Below are 26,811 nucleotides of genomic sequence, written 5' to 3'. Positions count from 1 at the left end.
CTGCTGACATGACAGATGTCCAGAAGGCAGTCATTGACACACTCCACAAGGTCCCAGAGTTCCAATTTTCATTTGGAAATCAAGGTCCCCGAGTCTGGAGGAAGAGTGGAGAGGTACACAATCCAAGCTGCTTGAGGTCTAGTGTGAAGTCTCCACAATCGGTGATGGTTTGGGGAGCCATGTCATCTGCTGGTGGAGGTCCACTGTGTTTTATCAAGACCAAAGTCAGCGCAGCCGTCTACCAGGACATTTTAGAGCACTTCATGCTTCCCTCTGCCGACAAGCTTTTTGGAGATGGAAATTTCATTCTCCTGCAGGACTTGACACTAGTGTTGAGCGAGTATGTTCTATTAACCCTTTCGCCGACTATGCTCGGGCCGAGCTCCGAGTAGTTACAGCTGCTCGGTGATAAGGTTAAATCGCTCCTGTGTGCATGATTTGCAACTGTTTGACAGCTTTATTACATGTGAGGAATGTCTATTTCTTACACATTCCTCACATGTAATAAAGCAGTCAAACAGTTGCAAATCATGCACACGGGAGCGATTTAACCTCATCACCGAGCAGCTGTAAATACTCGGAGCTCGGCCCGAGCATACTCGGTCAGAACATACTCGCTCAACCCTACTTGGCACCTGTCCACACTGCCAAAAATACCAATACCTGGTTTAAAAACAACAGTATCACTGAGCTTGATTGGCCAGAGAATCTATCGGGTATTGTCAAGAGGAAGATGAGAGACACCAGACCCAACAATGCAGACGAGCTGAAGGCTGCTATCAAAGCAACCTGGGCTTCCATAACCCCTCAGCAGTGCCACAGGCTGATCACCTCCATGCCATGCCGCATTGATGCAGTAATTGATGCAAAAGGAGCCCCGACCAAGTATTGAGGGCATTTAAAGAACATACATTTCAGTAGGCCAACATTTCGGATTTTAAAAACATTTTTCAAGCTGTTGTTGCTGTAAAGTATTCTAATTTACTGAGATAATGACTTTTGTTCATTGGCTGTAAGCTATAATCATCAACATTAACAGAAATAAACACTTGAAATAGATCACTCTGTCTGTAATGACTCTATATAATATATGAGTTTCACTTTTTGCATTGAAGAACTGAAATAAATTAACTTTTTGATGACATTCTAATTTAGTGAGATGCACCTGTACATCATATAGGATGCTGGGGCTGATCAGTATACATAATATAAGATACACTGGGGCTGATGTAGATGCGTCATGTAGGATACACTGGTGATGATGTACATACATTACATAGGATATGCTGGAGACTATGTATATACATCATATAGGATACGCTTGTGCCAGTGTATATGCATCATATAGGATACCTTGGGAGCGATGTACATAGATCATATAGGATACGCTGGGGCCGATATATATATATCATATAGAATACACTGGGGCTGTGTCATGGTGTGACTGTGGGATAGCAAGTGTGCTCCTATTCTGACCCTCAGGCTCGGGGTCCCTAGCTATTTCTGTTCCCAGGATTACTCCTGAATGTGGAGATGCCCGAGCCTCGTTCCTTACTATGCTCCTAAGCAGCACTAGTTTGTACAGTGTATGGGGGGAATACAAAACAAGATAGGACAGAACTGAAGCACAGTCACACAACACGCTCTCAGGGAAATACACAAAGGAATATAAAGTCTAAAACCCGAGAGGCAACAAAGTAATATAAAGACACCTAGGGAAAAAGGAAAGGGTTACCAAACAACGCTTGCAACAACTTTAGCAATAACCACTAAACCAGTATGTGTTCACCTTTCCAGAACAGGATAGAGAAAAACTATACTGGCATTGCCAGCAAAGCACAGCCGGCTTAAATGGAGAAACAGCAGACACGACTGGTTCTCCTCTAGCATGTGATCAAAGGCAGTCAACAACCTCAGCCCAGCAAAGACTAACTTTTGCTCACCTGCCAAGGAGCTGCAGCTCTAAGAGTCGATGCCCTAGTCACCCTGCACTGACCATAGCTATCAATGGAGTTACAAGGAGCAGTATATGAATCTGTGGAATCCACAGACTTGGACGCCGCCATCACAGTTGGTGATGTTAGAGAAAACCTCCTTGTGACATGCTGATGTATATATATCATATAGGATACACAGGGCTGATGTATATATAGTACATCTTAAAGGATATACGGGTGCTAATGTACAGTATATACATCATATAGGATACACTGGGGCTGATGTACAAACATCATATAGGATACACTAGGGCTGATGTATATATAGTACATCTTAAAGGATATACGGGTGCTAATGTAGAGTATATACATCATATAGGATACACTGGGGCTGATGTATATACATCGTATAAGAGATACAGGTGCTAATGTACAGTATATACATCGTATAGGATACACTGAGGCTGATGTATATACATCATATAGGATATACAGGTGCTGATGTACAGTATGTACATCGTATAGGATACACTGGGGCTGATGTATACACATCATATACAGTAGGATACACTAGGGCTGATGTACATACATTACATGGCCTCAGCTTGTTAACTCATCCATAGCCTGGAGATGAATCAGTGTAGCATGCAGCCCTCCCAGAGCTTGAAGATGAGCCTGCAGGAAAGTAAGAGCCGGCGCGCAGAGAGCGGTAGCCCCTCCTACCAAGAACATCCTGATAACACTATCTGGCACTAGGCCTGGCAAAGAGTACGCCACTGCGGTGTACTGAACGCTGTGCGTGTGCGTCGTGCATGGGCGCGCATGGGCGGGTACACACGACATGGGCATGAAAAAATATTAAAAGGCCAGCAGCTGCAAAACCACGGCCGATGGCCCACAATGTAGGTGAGGGCTGCAGCCCAGTGAGCATGTGCCTGTTGGGCTTGTAGTAGTGGCATGGTTCTAGAGGTCAATATATCTTTGAACATAAGTATGAGATATGCAACCAATACCATTTTAATGGAAACTCTCGTGTATATATATATATATATATATATATATATATATATATATATATATATATATATATATAGACAGTGTCGGACTGGGGTGTCTGGGGCCCACAGGAGGAATTGATCCTCAGGGCCCACCCTACAGCTATATGTAAATACCTGATAGCCGATATCCCCGTTATAGTGGAGCGTCTGCTGTAAATCACAGGCGGCTCCTGCACATCTACTGTGCACATGCTATAACTAGGATGTACAATTACGGTAGTTTGCAGTAAAGGGGTTCTTTGGTTAAAACAAGTTATCACCGATCCAAGGGCTCCACGGGATAGATGATAACTGACTGATCGTTTGGGTCCGAACATTGGAAACCGCACCGATCAGAAGAATGGGGAAGTTTTATCCCTGTCAGGATACTTATCCCCATTTTAAAATGCAGCGGCAGGTGGGACGTCTGACTGCAGCTCCCTTCATTCTCTTTGGGGTTTCCAGAAAAAAAACAAGAACAGCCACTGAGGGAATGAATGGATCAGTGGTCAAGTCGCACATGAGCTCCAGTCTAATGGGGATAAAAGCTCCACATTCTACCAATCGGTGCAGGTCCCAGCATTCAGACCCCCACTAATCAATAACTTATCACTTATCCTGTGGAGAGGTGATTACTTGTTTTCATCGGAGAACCCCTGTAAGTGCATCTTGTTCCAAGTATTTAATAAATCACTAAAGGAAACAAAGAATCTTCTCCTTATTAATATCAGAGAGAACAGATGACTGCCATACACAACACAATCCACTGTACCAACACAAACAGTACCACATACAAGGGAGAAATATTGCCACACAATGACTGGACTACATATTACCACCACATAGTGACCGAATAATACTACATACAAGGGAGAAATACCAGCACACCATGACCAGACCACATATTACCACCACATAGTGACCGAATAATACCACATACAAGGGAGAAATACCACTAAACCATGACCAGACCACATATTACCACCACATAGTGACCGAATAATACTACATACAAGGTAGAAATATCACCACACCTTGACCAGACCAGATATTACCACCCCATAGTGACCGAATATTACTACATACAAGGGAGAAATACCACCATGCCATGACCAGACCAGATATTAACAGCAAATAGCGTCCAAATAATTCCCCATCATTTCTCTCTCCTACCTCCATAATTGCTCTTCCCCATCCCAATCATTGCTCTCCCCCACCTTCTCCAACATTGTCATATCTCCCCCACCTTCTCCATCATTGCCATATCTCCCCCCACCACCTCCATCATCATTGCCATATCTCCCCCCACCACCTCCATCATTGCCATATCTCCCCCCACCTGCTCCGTCATCATTGCCATATCTCCCCCCACCACCTCCATCATTGCCATATCCCCACCACCACCTCCATCATCATTGCCATATCTCCCCCCACCACCTCCATCATTGCCATATCTCCCCCACCTGCTCCGTCATCATTGCCATATCTCCCCCACCTGCTCTGTCATCATTGCCATATCTCCCCCCACCTACTCCATCATCATTGCCATTTCTCCCCCCACCTGCTCCACCATCATTGCCATATCTCCCCCACCTCCTCTATCACTAATGCCATGTCATATCTCCCCTTACCTCCTCCATCATCATGCCATGCATATCTCCCCCCACCTCCCCCATTGCTATGCCATATATCCCCCACCATGTCATATCTCCTCCCACCTCCTCAATCACCATTGCTCTCCCTCAAAAAAACAAAAACTTATCTCTCAGCGCGCTCCCCCGCAGCACTGTCCTCTGCTTCCTGCCCGGCATCTTTCTCCCTGACAGGCCCATGCTGCATGATGACGTCATCAAGCAGCGCGAGCCTGTGTGAGGGAGGAAACGCCGGGCAGAAAGCAGAGGTGAGGACGGATCCCTGCAGCTATGCTGCCATTTTCCTCCTGTCGGCAGTGGAGCTGGAGGGATCGCTCCTTGCCTGCCGCACAGGATGAGGGCAATCTGCCCATGGGACCAAGAAGCAGGCCAGATTGCCTTCATCAGCCGCACTGCAAGGGCCCCCCTGACCCTCCAGGCCCTTGCAGTGCGGAGCACCGGCGGCCATGTTAACCAGGGGCACCCGTGTGTCCTGCTCGGGGGCCCGCTGAGGACCCGGGCCCACCGGAGAATTCTCCGGTGTCCCGGTGCCCCAGTCCGACCCTGTATATAGACACACTTACACATTGGTGTGTACATACAGTACATGTGCATGTGTGTGAGTATATACTGTATGTGTATATGTGTATAGTGGCGTTGCTTGAAGTTTATAGGCCCTGTAAGGCAGCGCTAGTCATCATGCTGGGGGACACTCGCTGCATCGGGTCAATTAAAGCACACCAGCCACGTTTTCCAGTATTTCACAATCCAGCAGTTTATTACACTTCACTACTGCTTATCACCGAGTCCAACTCAGTGGCTCGCCGACATACACATATAATGTCCAGGAGCCTTTCAAGTGGCAGACAGGCCCACTTAGCTCCAGTTACAGCCATCAGCAAAGTCACTTATATCAACGTCCATATAATGCAGTGCTTTACCTTTGCCGGGATTTAGCTGCTTCAGTCAGATTTGTTCTGCCACCACTGTGGCTTTACGGCTTCCCAGATGGGGGTCTCCAGCCCTTGTTCCTTCAAAGGCTACTGGTATGTTTTCTCACCTAACATCCAGCCTCTGCCTTCCAGGACTCTTGCCTTCCAAGGCTACTGGTATCGCTTACACGTAAGGATCCAGCCTCTGCCTTTCAGGCTTCACTAGGCCTCACTAAGCCTCTGCAGGCTAACGGTGTCCCACACACGGGAACAGGCCTCACGCCTTTCACAGTCACACCTGTCTCAAATCTACCAGGGTTTATATATCCTCTAGTGCACACACAGGACCTGTGCTGATGTCACAGTCATGTGATCAGACCTTCTGTATGCACAGGATCTGTGCGATGTCACAGTCATGTGATCAGTCACCTCGGGAGGTACATGGTCGGCCAAAACACACCCTGGACCATTACAGTAATGCCGCAAGCCGTTGCATTACAGCCCCAATGAAAAATTTCCAACATGGCCCCCAACCATTACAGATCTTTAATAGTACTGGTGTTCTCTTATGGGCCAAAAGGATATTTTGGCCCCATAGGCTCCAGGGCTAAGTGCGACTGCAACACATGTACCTACTATAGTTATGTCTCTATGTTTGTATCTGGACAATCAGACAGGCATTTACCATGTAGCCTATAGTTATTCTGTCCTATTCTGTAGTAGATGTGTAGGTACTGTAATAATCTGGCAATTCACCTATATCTCTGCTCTGTACAACAGCTGCATTTGCTCCTTGGTCTGGAATACGTGAGCTGCGGGGACTTTTACAGCTACTTACTGATGAAGGGGCAGCTTGACATCCCCAGTGCAAGGTAAAGTTTTATTTTTATGTAATTATACACGAATAGAAATATACAGTATATATAAACAGCAGTTCTGTCATCAGTATTGATTGCTCTTTGATGGCAATATGGATTAGACTAAAGCAATATATTAGTCATCAGAACCTGGACAGAATCCTGACCGGCCACTTTATTACACTATGGATAGGGCAGGATTTCTTGTATTTCTGTAGACAGTCATTAATTTCTTCTCTCTCTGTCAGATTCTATGCCGCTGAACTCGTCTGTGGAATCCAACATCTCCACTCAAAGGGCGTCATCCACAGAGACCTCAAGCCCGAGAACATCTTGGTGGCTGAAACGGGCCATATTAAGATCACAGATTTCGGTCTCGCAATTGACAACATGCATGGAGACCGAACAGCCACTGGATACGCTGGAACTGCAGGCTACATGGCTCCTGAGGTGAGAAGAACAAGGATTTTCTCTTTTTTTCATACTATAATTGTATGTCTGCCTGGATCACACACATAATCCAACAAATGTCCATTACAGTAAATGGGACATTCTGACATTGACATCTGGCATGCCATACACATTAGATAGGCAGCTTGGCTCAGCTGAGTGTACATGCGTTCTGAATGGGAGGGGGGAGTATGACCATGCCAGACACAAAGGATCGGGCACTGAAATTCAGCATCCAGTGTTTGAGCTGAATTGGGATGTCTCCATACACATTAGATGATCTCTCCGGAATCTGTGAGTCCGGCCACAATACATGATCATGCTATATGTTTTGCCAGCATTAGAGACCCAAAGAGTTACAAGTCAGCCAACAAAGGTTCTGGAGCTCAGAAGAGCAGCATGGCTCCTTTCAGTCATTAGTGTAGTAATCATAATATTCAAGTGATGCCACAACCAGAGGAATCATCCACTCTCACTATATTACATAGTCTTACAATTATTATGCTGAGAACTTTGTTACACTGAAGATATGGAACTTTTTGACCAACTCTTTATCTATTTTCTTCTTCTTTATGTAGATTTTGGCTGGGAAGGAGTATAACGCCGGAGTAGACTGGTATTCTTTTGGTGTCATCTTAAAAGAAATGGTTACCGATGAGTGCGCCTACCATCAGACACTCAACGATAAATCCTCCGGCATCAGGAACATCATTAAACAGGTCAGTTGTCTTAACAGTCATTAGTACTATGATGTATACAATGTTATAGTTGTAGAGATGAGCAAACCTTTTGAAATTCAAATTAACCAGCTTGTTCCAATTTTTTCCCAAAAATGTTAAAATCGCAAGTACTCAACATAAATGGGTAAACTTGTGGTAACCGTTCTTTACTGCTGTGCTGTCACATACTATCTGTGCAGTCTTTTACTGTTTTATGTCTTTCTCTCTCAATCTCTACTGCTAAGCTGTGATGTGCTCTCCCTATCCAGATTCACCACAAAATGACTCCTACATTCATTGCTTTGGCTTTCATACAGGCTATGATAGTCCCTCCTGATTGTGCTATAACATGTGATGTGACACCTTAAAGCATTATGGTGAAGCCTGGACGGCTTACATCAGAGGTCCTATAAGTCTTCTCTGACTGATGTAATTTTTAGTAATACTGTATGAAAATTGGCTGCAATTATTTTAGGTGATTCCCAAGAAGCAAATCACAAATTGTTGAAATTCACCGGGTTCAGCAGATTCACAAAAATTCAACACAAATTCAGTTTGCATCAAGTGGATTTGCTCATCTCTGCATAGTAGTCATCATTTTCTCTCCAGTTTACATTCATGGATTTTGGTTTTATCTTTATTAGCTCCTTCAGAAAGATCCTGCCAGTCGCTTAGGAGCCAACGGTAACATCAGAAAGCACAGGTTTTTTCAGCGTATCGACTGGGTCTCTGTGGAAGCCCTGAAACTGCCTCCACCATACGTCCCTGTAGTAAGTATATGAGCAGATATGGTTTATTAGTATTAAAATCTTTGTGTCTATTCTTTTACTAGTTTTCAATCAACACAACTTGTTTTTAATGGAGACTCTGATATAAAGTCATAATTTTAATGTTATAATTCCTTTTTTCCTTTTTAGCCATCTGAGCCTCCCCGTCGTCATAAACCATTCCATCTGGAGAAACTAGAAGCAGCAGAGGCCACAGCACCTATATCAACAAAGGACCAGGCATTGTTTGAGGGATTTTCATTTGTCAACTTGGAAACCCTTGAGCAGACCCCAGCTCTATAGTCATCAGAGCGAGCGGCCCACCTGAGCCTCCGGAAGACTGAAAATCAGAAGACTGGACATCACTGGAACAAACGCTGCAAGAATGAAGGTGACCATGGAGACGTCGAGGGACCCCGAATGAAGACACAGAGAATGACGGAGCCAGCAGATCCACCTATGGGCTGGCGGTAAGAATAAGCGCCATAATATCTGCGCTTTATTCCAATCATAGGCATGTGCCAAACATTTTTCACTGACCGGTAATAGGATTTCCTCCTGCTCATTTTAGCTCCAATTTTTGGTGCTGTCTTGGGCAATGATGAAATACTGAGGTGCGTGATGGCCGGCTATTAAGGGGTGGCAGGAGGCCGGATTTTTTTTTTTTAACAACATCTTGCACTTGCCTATGATAAATCTACCATTACCGGCAGTTGGATTTCCTCATACTTATGACAGTGTTGTCATAGGAGTGGGGAAAAAGGTGAGAGATGGCCGGCTATTAAGGGGTGGCAGGAGGCCGGATTTTTTTTTTTTTTTTTAAATAGGGAAAATTTGGCCTATGGAGAACACAAGAGCTTACAGCTAGTGGACTTGCACATCCTCCAGATGTAAGTGTAAAATGAGAGCCGCAGTCCTAAAAAGTACATTTTGTTAAGACCCTGAGGATGGCAGAGCCGGCAGATCCACCTATGAACTGGGGGTAAGAATGGAGGACTATTTCATCAAAGTCCTGTGAAGACACCCATGCCAATGTCATTCCAGTCCATGCCAGGGGTACCCATTCCAGAAGCCATTGAGCCTTCTCATGGAACATCTATATAGTTAAACAAAACAAAAAAACCTGCAAAGCTTTTTAATGCAACTAAAACCTCTTACATTTTTCTTACATCTGTAAATAACAACAGAATGAAGTGGGTTAAAAGTGTATTTTGAATATTCCCATTTTTTAAGGCACCTAAACAGGAAAGGGTTCTTTACAGTCAGAGCAGTGGGACTGTGGAATTCCCTACCACAAGAAGTAGTGATGGCAGACACTATAACAGCTTTCAAAAAAGGGGCTGGACCATTTCCTCGATACACATAACATTGAGGGTTACAGTAAAATTAGACAAAATGTTACACCTATAGAAGTACATTTAATACCATAATAGTAATTACATAATTAGTATCATAATTAGGTTTGATCCAGGGTTCCAGGACTGATCGCCTATTTTCGGGGTCAAGAAGGGATTTTTCCCCTGTGACACAAATTGGCTGAAGGTGTCCTGGGGTTTTTGCCTTCTTCTGGATCAACAATGTAGGCATAGGGTAGTATTATTAGTGATAGGAAAGTTAGAATAATACTGTAATAAGATAGCAGGATGTTAATAATAGTAACGATATCAAATAGTCACATTTATATAAATAAAAACAAATTAATTAATAACTGCAGTAGTACAATAAGTAGTGTAATATTAAATATATAACTAGTAATAACATAATTAGGTTTGATCCAGGGTTCTACGACTGATCGCCTTTTCTTGGGGTCAATAATGAATTTTTCCCCGTGATGAAAATTGGCGTTAGGTGTCCTGGGGTTTTTGCCTTCTTCAGGATCAGCAGATTTAGGCATAGGGATTCTGGTAATACCATTATTAGAATCACAAGAGTAATACAAAACATAAAATTAATTAAAAAAATTAAATTATAAACGGGTACATTCTTAATTGTTATAGTGCAGCAATAATAAAAAAGGTAATAATAATAATAATACATTTGTGAGGTCTAGTGCCAGTTAGTTAGTGTAGTGTTAGTGTACGGAGTACAATTGGGGGAGGAAAGTTGAACTTGATGGACCGAGGTCTTTCTTCAACCTACGTTACAATGTTACTAATATCTGCTCTTTATTCCAATCATAGGCATGTGCCAAATATTTTTCACTGACCGGTAATAGGATTTCCTCCTGCTCATTTTAGCTGCATTTTTTGGTGCTGTCTTGGGCAATGATGAAATACTGAGGTGCGTGATGGCCGGCTATGAAGGGGTGGCAGGAGGCCGGATTTTTTTTTTTAACAACATCTTGCACTTGCCTATGATAAATCTACCATTACCGGCAGTTGGATTTCCTCATACTTATGACAGTGTTGTCATAGGAGTGGGGAAAAAGGTGAGAGATGGCCGGCTATTAAGGGGTGGCAGGAGGCCGGATTTTTTTTTTTAAATAGGGAAAATTTGGCCTATGGAGAACACAAGAGCTTACAGCTAGTGGACTTGCACATCCTCCAGATGTAAGTGTAAAATGAGAGCCGCAGTCCTAAAAAGTACATTTTGTTAAGACGCTGAGGATGGCAGAGCCGGCAGATCCACCTATGAGCTGGGGGTAAGAATGGAGGACTATTTCATCAAAGTCCCGTGAAGACACCCATGCCAATGTCATTCCAGTCCATGCCAGGGGTACCCATTCCAGAAGCCATTGAGCCTTCTCATGGAACATCTATATAGTTAAAACAAAAAAAACCTGCAAAGCTTTTTAATATAAGAAAAATGTAAGAGTTTTTAGTTGTATCTGTAAATAACAACATAATGAATGAAGTGGGTTAAACGTGTAATTTGAATATTTCCATTTTTAAGGCACCTAAACAGGAAAGGGTTCTTTACAGTCAGAGCAGTGGGACTGTGGAATTCCCTACCACAAGAAGTAGTGATGGCAGACACTATAACAGCTTTCAAAAAAGGGCTGGACAATTTCCTCGATACACATAACATTCAGGGTTACAGTTAAATTAGACAAAATGTTACAACTATAGTAGTACATGTAGTACGGTAATAGTACGGTAATTACATAATTAGAATCATAATTAGGTTTGATCCAGGGTTCCAGGACTGATCGCCTTTTCTCGGGGTCAAGAAGGAATTTTTCCCCTGTGACACAAATTGGCTGAAGGTGTCCTGGGGTTTTTGCCTTCTTCTGGATCAACAATGTAGGCATAGGGTAGTATTAGTAGTGATAGGAAAGTTAGAATAATACTGTAATAAGATAGCAGGATGTTAATAATAGTAACGATATCAAATAGTCACATTTATAAAAATAAAAACAAATTAATTAATAACTGCAGTAGTACAATAAGTAGTGTAATATTAAATATATAACTAGTAATAACATAATTAGGTTTGATCCAGGGTTCTAGGACTGATCGCCTTTTCTTGGAGTCAAGAAGGAATTTTTCCCTGTGATGCAAATTGGCTGAATGTGTCCTGGGGTTTTTGCCTTCTTCTGGATCAACAGATTTAGGCATAGGGATTCTGGTAATACCATTATTAGAATCACAAGAGTAATACAAAATATAAAACTAATTAAAAAATTAAATGATAAACGGGTACATTCTTAATTGTTATAGTGCAGCAATGATAAAAATGGTAATAATAATAATAATAATAATAATAATACATTTGTGAGGTCTAGTGCCAGTTAGTTAGTAAGTTAGTGTAGTGTTAGTGTACGGAGTACAATTGGGGGAGGAAAGTTGAACTTGATGGACCGAGGTCTTTCTTCAACCTACGTTACAATGTTACTAATATCTGCGCTTTATTCCAATCATAGGCATGTGCCAAACATTTTTCACTGACCGGTAATAGGATTTCCTCCTGCTCATTTTAGCTCCAATTTTTGGTGCTGTCTTGGGCAATGATGAAATACTGAGGTGCGTGATGGCCGGCTATTAAGGGGTGGAGGAGGTTGGATTTTTTTTTTTTTTAAATAGAGAAAGTGTTTGACAAGTCAATGTATTGCTCAACCCGGCCACACAAGGCTTCAATACTTTATAACCCTGGAGACATTGCTTCATCTTCCGGCTCAGCTGTAAATGGAGAAAATCAGAATCTTTGAATGGGCGTTAATATACTTTTTTTTTTTTTTTTAAATCAAAGCAGCAAAAGCATATATAAATATAAGAGCTATAAAATACATACACATTTTGCCAAGACGTTCTTTCTGTAGGCTTTAATTCTGAAAAAGAAGAGGTATAATATAGCAGCACAGGCAGAAATAAGCATGCTGTTACAGTGTAACCCAATGAATGAGGTTATGACCCGGAAATATGAGCCCCGAGTCGCCGTCTGCTGTAAAGACTTAATATTCTATTCTGTATTGAATGATCTTAAGGGCAATAAGCACAAGAAGAACAGTTACTCGCTCCAACACTTTTAATGCTCTCACTATTGTAAGGCTACAATATGTTTACATGGGGCGTAATTATTGAGGATTCACCATCAAAATCTGCAATAAAGTTCAGTACAGAATTTGTGTTTATAAAGGAAAAATATCTCAGCAGATTTGAGAATTTCTTGTAAGGCATGGATGCTCCTAAAAAATATATATTTAAAAAATAAATCCAACGCAGTTCGCTCTGAGGTCGGTGCTGCCTGCTCCGTTTGGAGGACCCAAGACTGCTAAAGCCTGTGATTGGCAGCAGCGCTCAGGTGACTAGAATTGGATGTTTCTTTATTGTCCCCATCACAGCCTCGGTGCAGGAGATTTTGGGAAGCGAGTGACGTCTTACACTAAAGCCATGACAGGGACATTGAACTCTTCTTCAGTCACAAAGAGGGGGCATGATTATAGCACATGAGGCCGGGCTAGTCCCGGCCAATAGATGCCCACCCCCCTCTGGACTAGTATTGGTGGCCAATAGATTGCGCATCCCCACTTCCCCCTCTGGACTAGTCCCAGACAATAGATGCCGCTGCCCCCCCCCCCCTCCAGACTAGTCCCAGCCAATAGACCCCCCCCTCTGGACTAGTTCCAGCCAATTTGCATATTGCTAGCAGCAATGTAAGAAATGTTTTTACTGCACGTAGCAATCAACTTTTGGTTCCTGCATCATAATGAAGGATAATAGCAGTTTGGGAGACTTGGAAGACATCACAGGTTTCCTTTGATAGGAATATCCCATAAAGTGTCATACATGACAAATCTATAGACTGCGTCTCTTGTTGGGATACCCCTTTCACTTTCCAGTAGAATAGGATTTTATAGCATCAGTATAAAAAAAAAGTGCTAGAGGACACACATGCTCAGTCTCCACAGCCAGATCTCTGTGTCCGTGCACAGGAAACTATTCCCATTGGTCCTTTACAGTGAACAGAGGATAACTGTGCAGAGGACAGGATGGGGGGACATAGGTCCATTAGCATTAAGCTTATTAGATGGACATGCAATTTGATACACACTTTGAACACCAGGTGGTGCAATACTTAACTTCACTTTTTTTTTAGTTTTTTTTTTTAGTTGTGCTTTCAAGTAATGTTTCCGAATAACCAGTCTTGTGTTTGTGCATAAGGAATGACACTTTCTGGCCATTATAGGACTTGTTTTTCTGCATTTTCACCAGTTTTCCCCTCTGCAGGCTTTATTTCTTAATTTTCAACAGATGCTGAGCTGGTGGGAGGAGAATCCTGGCAGCTACAGAGGGATTCCTGCTCTTTATTCCTTAGCACACAGATGACAAAGCAGAAGCATGGAGGACATTATTATTATTTATTTAAAGCACCATTAATTCGAGGGTGCTGGACATGTGAACAGGTTTATATACATATAACAAATAGACTGGTACAGAGAAGAGGACCCTGCCCTCAAGGGCTTATAGAATACAGGGTAATGGGGAAGTAGAGAGAAGAACATTATACAGCAGTACGGAGCTGTGTAGCTGTGCATCCAGCTCTTATGTAAGGTAAAGCGCTTAGGAGGAAGCTCAGCCCTCATTTTCCTCAGTCTGCGTCTCACTCCTCCTTCCACTCTCCATAGATTATAATGGGCAGCGTCACGACACCACAGTGAGCCTGCTGTCCGTCTTCTCCCAGCAAGTTAGATTTGAGTTTGTTTTTTTTTATGACAAGTTCAGGAGGTAAGGGGAGTGGAGAAGTAAGCAGATTTCTCTGATCAGATATATTACAAGGTGTTTTTTTTTGTTTTTTAGTAATCTCCTGTTCTATTGAGTTATGTAAAGCTGGTTGAAAATACAATTTCCTTTTAAATCTTGTAAATTGTAAAGTTTAATGTTTTATGATGAACACAGTGGATGTGATCTCCGTATCAACAAAAGCTTCCAGGGTCTCTGCAAAAACGTGAAGACCTATGGGCTTCTTGGCTCGATACTCCTGGCCTAGCACCACTGAGATTCACAAGGTTTAGGTTGCTAAACGCTGTCAAGATTGAGACCTTGGAACGGATTTGTTTTTTTGCTCTCCTTTCCCGATTATGTACACCCTGCTATGGTGTACGGTTTTATGTACTCTCACTTATTGCTGCTGGAGAAGGTAAACCTCATAAGCCCCTTATTCATCGAAGAGTCCTAGACCCCTAGAGAAAGCCCTAGGAGATTCCCTTATGGGGCATCTGATCTTCTTGTGATAATGTGCCTCAAACTGGACCAAATAGACTGTCAGTCTCTTGGAGTTGAGTAAGAAGAAAATGTAGAACAATCGTACCATCTTTTGACTATATAGATATATCTTGTTTGGGAACAGCAAAGGCCGGGCGGAAGGGGTGAAGGTTTTGCATGGTTTTGTAGGTCTCACCTTGCATATCCTGAAGATAAGGATTTTAAGTTGTCATAAAAATCAACCACAACTTCATTCAAAGGTAACAAATACTTCATCATGATCCGGTGTTCGTCTATGTAAAGAAAGCTCTTCTGCTCTGCTCGCCGGGTCTGCGGAAATAAGCAATTGGCTTTATTGGAACGTAGTTCAGATTGGCATCACAGCTGCCATTCCTCATGGAGCCATGGACCAAGAGATCCGTCTTCTAATGAAACAAAATGAATCCTTGTGAGTCCCATTGACTTACAATTGGTATATCCGGTCTTCGTTATTTCTACATACATTACCACTACATTAAAAGGGAGTGGAAACCTGATGTAATGGAGGGTGGCAGAAACCAAATTGCCTGCTACGTGTCTCTGCTCCACTTGGCTCCTACATTAGTTTTGCTACATCTACCCCAAAATAGGGTGACATTTCCTATAATCTGCCGTCCTTGTATTATACGGGGTTATCTAGGACTTTGATAGATCAGGGGGCTTCTTACACTCGGTGATCCACTGTTTGCAGCTCACATGGCACCCAAAAGTGAACAGTGTATGGAGTCAGGACACCACATAGTGGCCATTCTCAGGTACTACAGCTCAGCTCCCACTGAAGTAAATAAGAGCAGAGCTGCAGAACCTGATAACAGTCTCTACACAGTGTACAGAGCTCAGGTGTTCCACCTCCGTATACTGTGTACACCCAGCTGCCGGGGGAGCTGCTGCGGACCTCCACCCATCCAAAAGATAAGTCATCAATATCTAAGTCTTGGACAACCCCTTTAACATATGGAGAGTTTAAGATAACATATATAATGTGTTTGCAAAATTAATGTTTATGATATAATTTCCCAATGTCATCACCTCAAATTTTGTGATCCAATGGTCACTGACCTGACACAGCGACATGATCTTTCCAAGATAGTCATCTGGTGAGATAATTGTACCCAAAATCATAGGTTCAAGATATTCCTTTACTACAGATTTGTCAGGAAATTCAGATGGATTTACAATAGTAATCTCCGATTCTCCATATTCCTAAAGAAATATAGTGGAAAATTAGATGGGATCATACAATTGGAGCTGATCTGCAGAACCCGGCAGTGACCAGTGACCAGCGTGCTAGAGTGGTGTGGATCCGCGCCGAACACCATCTGGCCACCGCTGCACACAGCACATTGTTAGTGATGCCAGTTGTTGGGACTTCCACCGATCTGACATTGATGACCAGTGCTGGAATTAGGTCATTAATGTTACAGTAGCAGAAAACCACTTCAACTGCAAATACTGAACAATGTCAACATCTCAAAATCAAAGTCCAATTTTACTGATTTTGTTACCCCCAGAAATAATGAAACACCCTGATAGTTAGTTTTGGGGTATGGCACAACAAATCAGAGTGGCCCACAATACAGCGCAGAGTGGTTACTGTAACGGGTCTGGGAGGTGGAACCTCTGAGCAACTATACAAAGGGGCAGTCCTTGTAAGGAAGCGGGTGGCTCCCAGGGAAGGCGGGCAGGCAGTCACGGCAAGTGACGGGGACAGTCTCTTGACAGGCGGGTGGTCACGGCAAGTGACGGCTAAACCTCCAGGTAGGCTAGCAGGCAGGTAGCAGGTGGACGCTCCCAGGTAAGCGGGCAGACGGATCCATAGACAGACTGGCAGGGCTGGTAGGCAGACTGTCGGACCGCAGGAATGACAGCAGATAGACACGTATCAGGCAGGTATCAAGCAAGAAACTGGCAGGTATCTGGTAACGGGACCTGAGGGCTGAAGCAGAGTGATAGGCTATGCAACAACATTGCTCGGGCACCTCCATTTTGGAGGAGGTGCCTTATATATGGAGAGATCCTCCGGCCATTGGCCGGGGACTCCTTAGGACGGCGCGCGCGGCCCCTTTAAGAGAGGGGGAGCGCGCGTGCGTCCTAAGCACAGTGGCCGGGAAGGAGCGCGCGCCGCCAGCAGAGCGGGAGGAAGACGCCGGGCACGGAGCGGAGAGGTGAGGGGAACAGCGTCCCTGCCTAGCAGGAGGCAGGGACACCGACGCTACAGTACCCCCCCCCTTTAGGCCCCCCCTTTTTTTAGGCCAGACAGAAATTTATCAAGGATGAGAGGGGCATGGATGTTCTCCCGGGGTTCCCACGTTCTCTCCTCAGGACCAAACCCCTTCCAATCTACTAAAAAAAAGGTCTTTCATCTTACCCTTTTGGTGGCCAGAATGTGCTCTACCTCAAACTCGTTTTCAGCAGAAACCGGAGCAGGGGGCGTACCTGTAGACTTGGAAAAAGAGTTAAGTACCACGGGTTTGAGGAGAGATACATGGAAGGAGTTAGGGATCCGCAAGTTGGCCGGGAGTTTCAATTTATAGGCCACCGGGTTGATTTGTTTGATAACCTCCAGTGGGCCGATGAACCGAGGCCCTAACTTGTAGGAAGGAACCTTGAGCCGGACATACTTAGACGAGAGCCAGACTTTATCTCCAGGACGGAATTGTGGAGGATCCAGGCGTTTTTTGTCAGCGTGTTTTTTTCATCCGCTCGGACGACTGAAGGAGTGCGGATCGGGTACTCTCCCAAATGGAGGAAAATTCGCTAACGAGAGATTCCGCAGCCGGATTGTCCACCGAGGTGGAGACGGGAAATGGGATCCGAGGATGCTGACCGAAGACTACAAAAAAACGGGGATTTGGAGGAAGATTCGCCCATGGTAGGAGATCCACCCAGTCTGAATGGTGGGTATTAACGAAGTGCCGGAGGTAACTGGTCAGGATCTGATTGATCCGCTCCACTTGACCATTGGACTGTGGGTGGTAAGCGGAGGAGAAGTCCAGGGTGACGTCTAGCTGCTTACATGTGGCTCTCCAGAAGCGTGAGGTGAACTGAACCCCACGATCCGACACGATGTGGAGGGGCAGGCCATGGAGACGGAAGATGTGGCGGATAAAGTCTTTAGCCAGCTCGGGTGCAGATGGGAGGCCCGGCAGGGGAATGAAGTGAGCCATCTTGGAAAAGCGGTCAGCGACCACCCAAATGACCGTACAACCGGCAGAGACAGAGAGATCTGTTATAAAGTCCATAGCTATATGCTGCCAGGGAGCAGCAGGTACTGGAAGAGGAAGGAGGCAACCGGCTGGCAGGTGTCTCGGAACCTTGTTGCGGGCGCAGGACACACAGGCTGAAACAAAGTCTATTACGTCCTTGTGCAGGGTAGGCCACCAGTAGTGCCGGGTAATAAGCTGGAGGGTCTTTTTCTGACCGGCGTGGCCAGCTAGCTTAGACGAGTGACCCCAGTGTAGGACCTTCTCCCGATCAGGTACAGTTACGAACGTCTTATCGGGAGGGAGACGATTTAGATTCACGGGGGCCACCTGCATTACTCTGGCGGGATCAATGATGTGCTTAGGTTCCTCCTCTAGATCAGACACCAGGAAGGATTCGGACAAGGCGTCAGCTTTGATGTTTTTGTCTGCCGGGCGAAAATGAAGAACGAAATCAAAGCGAGCAAAAAACAAGGACCACCGGGCTTGGCGCGGGTTAAGTCTCTGGGCACTCTGGAGGTAAGCCAAGTTCTTGTGGTCCGTGTAAATTATTACCGGGTGAAGAGCCCCCTCGAGCAGGTAACGCCACTCCTCCAGTGCCAGCTTAATGGCCAATAACTTTCGGTCTCCTATAGAATAGTTGCGCTCAGAAGAGGAGAAGAGTTTGGAGAAGAAGCCGCAAGTTACCATTCTTCCGGAAGGCGACTTTTGGGTAAGTACCGCTCCGGCTCCAGAGGAGGAGGCGTCAACTTCCAGGAAGAATTGTTTGTTGCCGTCCGGACGATGCAGCACCGGGGCGGAAGAGAAAGCCTGTTTTAAGGAAAGAAAGGCTTCCTCTGCTTCGGGCGGCCATTCTCGGGGATTAGTACCCTTACGGGTGAGCGCAGAGATTGGGGCAGTCCGGGAAGAGAAGTGCGGTATGAAGAGGCGGTAGTAGTTGGCGTAGTCCAGGAACCGCTGAATAGCCTTCAACCCCTCTGGTCGAGGCCACTTCTGGATGGCAGACAGTTTCTCAGGATCCATTCGTAGGCCGGTCTGAGAGATTATGTAGCCCAAAAACGGAAGCGAGGTCTGCTCAAAGAGGCACTTCTCATATTTAGCGTAGAGGTGGTTCCGCCTGAGCCTGAGCAGGACCTGACGAACATCCCTCCGGTGAGAGAGAAGATCCGGAGAGAAGACCAAGATGTCGTCCAGTTACACCACTACGCAGGAGTAGAGAAGGTCCCGGAAGATGTCATTGACCAACTCTTGAAAGACGGCGGGAGCGTTACAGAGACCGAAGGGCATTACCAGGTATTCATAGTGGACGTCCCGGGTGTTGAATGCCGTCTTCCATTCATCCCCCTGACGGATACGGACCAGGTTATAGGCCCCACGGAGGTCCAGCTTGGTGAAGATCCTAGCCCCCCTCAGACGGTCAAATAATTCCGGAATGAGCGGAAGGGGGTATTTATTCTTCACCGTGATCTGGTTAAGGCCTCTATAGTCTATACAGGGACGGAGTGAGCCGTCCTTCTTTTTAACGAAGAAGAAGCCTGCTCCCACCGGGGAGGTAGATTTCCGGATAAATCCCCGGGCCAGATTCTCCTCAATATATTCAGACATGGACTGGGTCTCAGCAGCGGATAAAGGGTAAATACGGCCACGGGGAGGAGTAGCGCCGGGTATCAGGTCGATTGGGCAGTCGTATGGTCTATGAGGGGGTAAAGTCTCTGCCTCCTTTTTATTAAAGACGTCCGCATAAGACCAATAGGGAACCGGAAGACCAGGTAGATTGGCTGGGGTAGGAGAAGGACGGACAGGATGGACGGGAACTAAACAAGTCTTATGGCAGTCCTGTCCCCAGCGAAGGACTTCTCCGGTCTGCCAATCAAGCACGGGTGCATGTTTCTGAAGCCAAGGTAGGCCTAGCAAGAGGGCGTGAGAGAGTCCAGGCAGAACATGAAAGAAGATGCTCTCAGAGTGCAGCATTCCCACCTGCAGAGTTATGGATTCGGTGATGAGTTGGATGGGACGTGGTAAGAGGCCCCCATCCACGGCAGCGACAGATAAGGGTACAGCCAGAGGTTTGGTGGGAATGCGGTATTTCTCTACCAGGGACTGAGAAATGAGATTTCCGGCAGCTCCAGGGTCAAGTTGGGCTAGTTCAAAATAACGGTTCTCCCCGCAGATGATAGAGACCGACAGCAACAGAGATGGAGAGGGTTTAACTTTTGTCTAGGATGACCTCTCTGAGCGATCCTAGACACAGGCGTTTCCCGACCTCTCCGGGCAGGAACGGATCCGGTGCTCCTTACTGCCACAGTAGAAGCAGCTCCCCTCGGCTCGGCGTAACTCTTGACGGGTTTTGACCATCTTGGTCTGGTCGACCTGCATAGGCTCGGGTGAGTGCGCCTGGGGAGTAGAGGGAGAAGTGACGGGTTTCTGAAAGGTAGGGGCTAGACGTGGAAACCTCCTCTCACGGGTGACCTCTTTGGCGCGTTCCTGGAACCGGATGTCAATCCGGGTGGCAAGAGTTATTAAGTCGTCGAGAGTGGAAGGAATGTCCCGACCGGCGAGTTCATCTTTAATACGGCCGGACAGACCCTCCCAAAAGACAGACACCAGGGCGTCGTTATCCCAGGCCAGCTCCGAAGCAAGGGTACGGAACCGTATGGCATATTGGCCCACGGTGAGATTTCCTTGACGGAGGCGTAGCAGAGATGATGCGGATGAGGTCTTCCGTCCTGGTTCGTCGAAGACTTTCCGGAAAGCCGTGAGAAAGGCTGGCAGGTTGGACACCAGGGGGTCTCCTCTCTCCCATAGAGGATTTAGCCAAGCCAGTGCCTCCCCCGTGAGATGGGACATGATGAAGGCTACTTTGGCTCGATCGGTGGAAAACTGGTGTGCCAACAGTTCGAAGTGTAGAGTGCACTGGTTAATGAAGCCCCGGGCCTGGCAGGGATCTCCGCCAAAATGAGGAGGGGCGGCGAGGCGGGGACCGGGAAGAGATGCCATAGTGTTGATGGGCAGCGGCGGTGCCGGGGAAGTAAGTGTGCGAGTGGAGGCAGCTCCCGATGAGGTAGTCAATGTGTCCAGGCGGGAGTTAACACTTCGCAGATGACTCAGGATGGACTCCTGTTGGGACCTCTGACGGGAAAGTTCATGACATAGGTCCGAGAGTGAGGGAGCTTGGGTGCCACCGGGTTCCATGGCCCGAGCAAACTGTAACGGGTCTGGGAGGCGGAACCTCTGAGCAACTATACAAAGGGGCAGTCCTTGTAAGAAAGCGGGTGGCTCCCAGGGAAGGCGGGCAGGCAGTCACAGCAAGTGACGGGGACAGTCTCTGGGTAAGAGGGCAGGAGGTCACGGCAAGTGACGGGGACAGTCTCTTGACAAGCGGGTGGTCACGGCAAGTGACGGGGACAGTCTCTTGACAGGCGGGTGGTCACGGCAAGTGACGGCAAATGACGGGGACAGTCTCTTGACAGGCGGGTGGTCACAGCAAGTGACGGCTAAGCCTCCAGGTAGGCTAGCAGGCAAGTAGCAGGTGGACGCTCCCAGGTGAGCGGGCAAGAGTCTCTGGACAGGCAGGTGATCACAGCAAGTGACGGCTGAGCCTCCAGGTAGGCTAATAGGCAGGTAACAGGTGGACGCTCCCAGGTAAGCGGGCAGACGGATCCATAGACAGACTGGCAGGGCTGGTAGGCGGACTGTCGGACCGCAGGAATGACAGCAGATAGACAAGTATCAGGCAGGTATCAAGCAGGAAACTGGCAGGTATCTGGTAACGGGACCTGAGGGCTGAAGCAGAGTGATAGGCTATGCAACAACATTGCTCGGGCACCTCCATTTTGGAGGAGGTGTCTTATATATGGAGAGATCCTCCGGCCATTGGCCGGGGTCTCCTTAGGACGGCGCGCGCGGCCCCTTTAAGAGAGGGGGAGCGCGCGCGCGACCTAAGCACAGTGGCCGGGAAGGAGCGCGCGCCGCCAGCAGAGCGGGAGGAAGACGCCAGGCACGGAGCGGAGAGGTGAGGGGAACAGCGTCCCTGCCTAGCAGGAGGCAGGGACGCCGACGCTACAGTTACGTATAAGGCATTACTGCATCATGGAAGCCATAGACAGAAAGTAGCTTAATCAGCTTTGGAGAGGACAGCACAGCTTTGTATGGGACTGTAGAGGATGTCATTATGACAGATGCATTGTATTCCTGCTCCAGTCTCTGGTTAAACACCTCCATGTGTAAAAGCCCCAGGAAGCCCAACCTGTGCAGGACATGAACATTAGTTATAATTTATATAGAGAGGCAAATATACCGAAAGTGTTAATAAAATGGGAAACTACTTAGTGCTCGATAGGTATCCACCACTCTAATAGAAATTGGTCTGAAAAATACCAGTAATGCGGTGTCCTTCATAATAGAGAAACACCACGCTATTTGCACTGCCTACTATACACAAGGCAGGTCGTAGACTGAACTACAAACCAGTTCAAGACCAGATCATTTCTGATCATCACCAGGCATATTTTTTTTTTCCGTACATGGGATTTTAAGATCTCTAAAAATGTCTCTGGTTCAGTCATCCAAATAATGTTTGCCTCCATTTTGTCATTACTGAATTCCCCTGTAACTGGGGCTTATATGCCAGGCCCAGTTACAGGGAAATTCAGTAATAACAAAACATGACAAAATTCAACTTCCTGCAAACTGCTGAGTCAATCTGGGGCTAACCTAGCAACGCATGCTGCCAGCAACCGGTACTCACATGATCACCGCCATTGCTTCCTAAACTATACGCACATCACTCGTTTAGGAAACAATCAGGAAGGCAGAGGTGGTAATAAACCATTTCTGACTTCTCTATGGGAAGTCCAGCAGGCTCACGTGTACATGTACATGTGTATTGATGAGGATATGAGGATTCAGATCTACACAATACTGTACCGGTGACAATCCTGGCTATGGCAATGCAGGATAATATGTCACAAACATATCTGGATAAGCTGGAGGTTTGGGCCGAGAAGGGACAAATGTGATTTAACAATGAAAAATACATTTTCACTAGTCAGACTCCATATGGAGCATGGTGCACAGATTTGGCCACCAGTGGGCAAGAAAGACAAAGCCGAGGTCTAGCAAGTTCAAGGTGGGAGATTAAAGTAAAGATGGAATAGGTGGACTGCAATACAAGGAAAGAGTAGTAAAAATTAATTATTTAAAATTATTAGTTATTATTATTAAATTATTAGTTAAAAAGAAATGCTAAGGAGTGACATACTGTAATATATTCAGTACCGTATCTATAACAAAAGGGCCAAGACCAGGATTTTTTACTGTAAGAGCGTGAGACTGTGCAACTCTGCTGAATTCACTAGGGGACTAGATACCATTCGTGAGTGTAATATACAAGTGGTTAACACATTACCAAGATGAATTGTTGACCCAGTGGTTTGTTCTGCCAAAAATTGGACTTTACCTTGTAATGTGTTTTTGCTTTCCTCCTGATCATTGTTACAAAAGAATTTTCTGAGCTGAAGACGTTTTTTTTCAGCCTTACACACTAAATCAATAATTAAACTTGCACAAATGACCCCTTTTCAGAAATTAAAGTTATTGAAATGTCTATCTAATGCTCAATTAATCGGTCCGTAGGTGATAACTGTGCCCTTATGATCACTGTAGGACACATTAATGCCCGCACGGTATATTTTCATCATAAGTATAGGAAATGACTGAAATAAAATATATAGTGATATAAAATAATTCAGATAATGGCAGTAGAAGACGCACCTCCAGCCAGCACCCAGAGCTGCACTGCTGTCCCGACTAACAGACACTTGAATCGTTCAAGGTCAGCTTTTCCAGCGCACTCTTCATATTGCTGTATTCGGATTGGTCAACTGGAAACATTCCTGGAACAGAAAGTTAAAAGAAACCATTAGGGTATGTTCACACAATATTCTGAAGTGGATTCTGCTCCAAAAACCACATTTAGGGTATCTTCACACTGAGTTTTTTGACTGCTTCAGAAAATGAAGGGGCCGATTCATCCAGCAGTTTACGTCCGTTTTCTAGTGTAAAATTGCTTAAAATTTTGTGGTTTTTTTTTTTGCCCGTCTGGGAACACTTTGCCAAGTTTTTGAACGGTGGTCAGAACTCAACTGGGAGTGGGTATGGCCACTCAATAAATGCACATAAAAAAATCCACATTAAAATACTGTGTGTGAACTTACCCCAAGGGTGTGCGCACATGGCGTCTTTTTCAAGTGGATTCTTTCCAGGCTGCTTTTTCAGCCTGGAATCTGCCAGATAAAGCGCCCCATAATATGAACATAATGCACAGCAATGTCAAAGCAACATTGCTGTGCACATCTTCTGTCTTATGTCTTTTAACCACTTTAGGATTCGGAAACTGAAGTGGTTAAAATAAGGAACAGGTTCATTCTTTGAGTGTCTTCCGCTAGGAAGCCGCCTGCTCTCTATAGTTACCAGCGTAAAGTGAAAGCCGCTGCAAAGCCGCCGGAGAAGACACCTCAGGAAAACGACCGTTGCGGTCTTCCTCAAGCGGCCTTGTCTGGGAAATCTCAGTGGCGGTACCGAAATCTAAGAGACGCCGTGTGCACATATCTTAAAATGGTTTTCCAAAAACTCAGGAAGCAGCAGGGAATGGGTTAAATTCAAAATCCCTATTCTCACCTCTTTGTTCCCCCCATGGCTCCATCACTATTGTCCGGTAGTCCGCACTGGTCTCCGCTTACTTCCTGCAGGCTTTCCGTACATCATTCATGTGACTAAGGTACTGACTAGTGTTGAGCGAGTATGTTCTGTCCGAGTATGCTCGGGCCGAGCTCCGAGTATTTACAGCTGCTCGGTGATATGGTTGAATCGTTTGACAGTTTTATTACATGTGAGGAATGTGTAAGAAATAGACATTCCTCTCATGTAATAAAACCGTCAAACAGTTGCAAATCATGCACACGGGAGCGATTCAACCATATCACCGAGCAGCTGGAAATACTCGGAGCTCGGCCCGAGCATACTCGGTACAAGGGTTAATAGAACATACTCGCTCAACACTAGTACTGACCTCAGCAGTGAAGCCGACATCTCCAGCACATGACCTTTAAGGCACCCGATTATCTTAGAGAGTAACCCTCTTTTAATTGTTATTTCATAAATCAAGAGTACACATGAAATTAAACAACTTTGTAATATATCTTATGAAAGACATTTTCTTCATTCTCTGCCAAAATTTATCATTCACTATGAAATTCTGAGGTAAAATCTGTATTCAGTGAAGACACTTTCCCATTACTGAGATAGGAGATGGCAGCTGCTACGGATACAATTCTATGTTGGCAGGAAGAGGGAGGAGCTAGAGACAGCTCCTCCCCCTTATCAGTAGCAGCTGCCATCTCCTATCTCAGTAATGGGAAAGTCTGTCTTCACTGAATACAAATTTTTACCTCAGAATTGAGACTTGATGATGACTGATCAATTTTAGTAAATAAAGAAGCAAATTTCTTTGATAAGATATATTCCAAAGTTTCCTATATTGATTTATGAAATAAAAATTAAAATGACGGATACACTTTAAGTGTCCACATGAATGATATACTGGATTTGGTCACTGCCAAAAGTGAGCAGGGACCGTGAGAGCCGCGATTCTGAAAGGGCAGAGTTTGAGAAGGTCTTTTCTTTTATTTTTTTATTCCATATGTAATCATTCCTAGATTCCCATCTCTCTGCTATATATTTTTTACAAATCGCAGAAAACCCATTTGATGTTAATTGTTTGGGCTTTTCTCATGCGCCGAGCATCACTCACGAGGAAAACAAGCTTCAAAGAACAAATGAGAGGAGACAGTCCATGCATTATGTGTCACGGTGGCGTGTCATTACCAACCCCCTTGCTGCAGCGCTCCCTAAATTCCCCACAATGTAGAAAAACCTTGTCCACACGTCACGGCTCTGAGCTGACTAGTCCTGGAGGATCGGGAGGTTCCTTCCTTACATCTCTCCTCAATTATCTCGGCTTCTGTAAAATAGGCCGAGTCTAATGGGATGAAAGATGCGGCTGCAGAATAAAGGTTCTCTGGCATTTATCTACTCTGTGATCACCGTTCCTAATCCAATCATGGAGGCGTTCCTGGCTGTTACAAGGAATTAGTAGGATTACTAAAGTGTGACAGGCGAGGGTACAGCGCCTGTGTCTGTCATGGATTCTCAATAGAGGTGGCTGGGAATGGTCGCTCTCCACTGAAATGATCGGGAGGTGCACATACTTCCCACAAGAAAGCACTTGAATTGTCAAGGTCAATCTATTCTATAGCTGTAACTTTAGCCTTAAAGGAATGGATACAGTGGGTTACATCTGGTGCCTGGGGGGCAGTGTTTGGTATACTCTGTGTCCCTCTGAAGAAGCTAAAAAAGTGAAACGCGTGTTTAGGAGAGTGGCAGGCACATAATGGGTAAGGATCTCCTCATTACTGGTACTCAGGCGCAAAATATGTAGAATTTACACTACACTAGGGATGAGCGAACCCCGTGGATGTTTGGTTTCGACCAAACTTTAGTCCAAAGTTCGGTTCGGGTACCAGAACTTGAACCCAAACC

Source organism: Phyllobates terribilis, unplaced genomic scaffold (assembly GCF_046119375.1).
Source record: "Phyllobates terribilis strain yellow unplaced genomic scaffold, ASM4611937v1 Scaffold_38__1_contigs__length_12584779, whole genome shotgun sequence".
Taxonomy (NCBI): Eukaryota; Metazoa; Chordata; class Amphibia; order Anura; family Dendrobatidae; genus Phyllobates; species Phyllobates terribilis.
The sequence above is the reverse complement of the archived record's forward strand: the minus strand, read 5'-3'. Positions refer to the sequence as shown.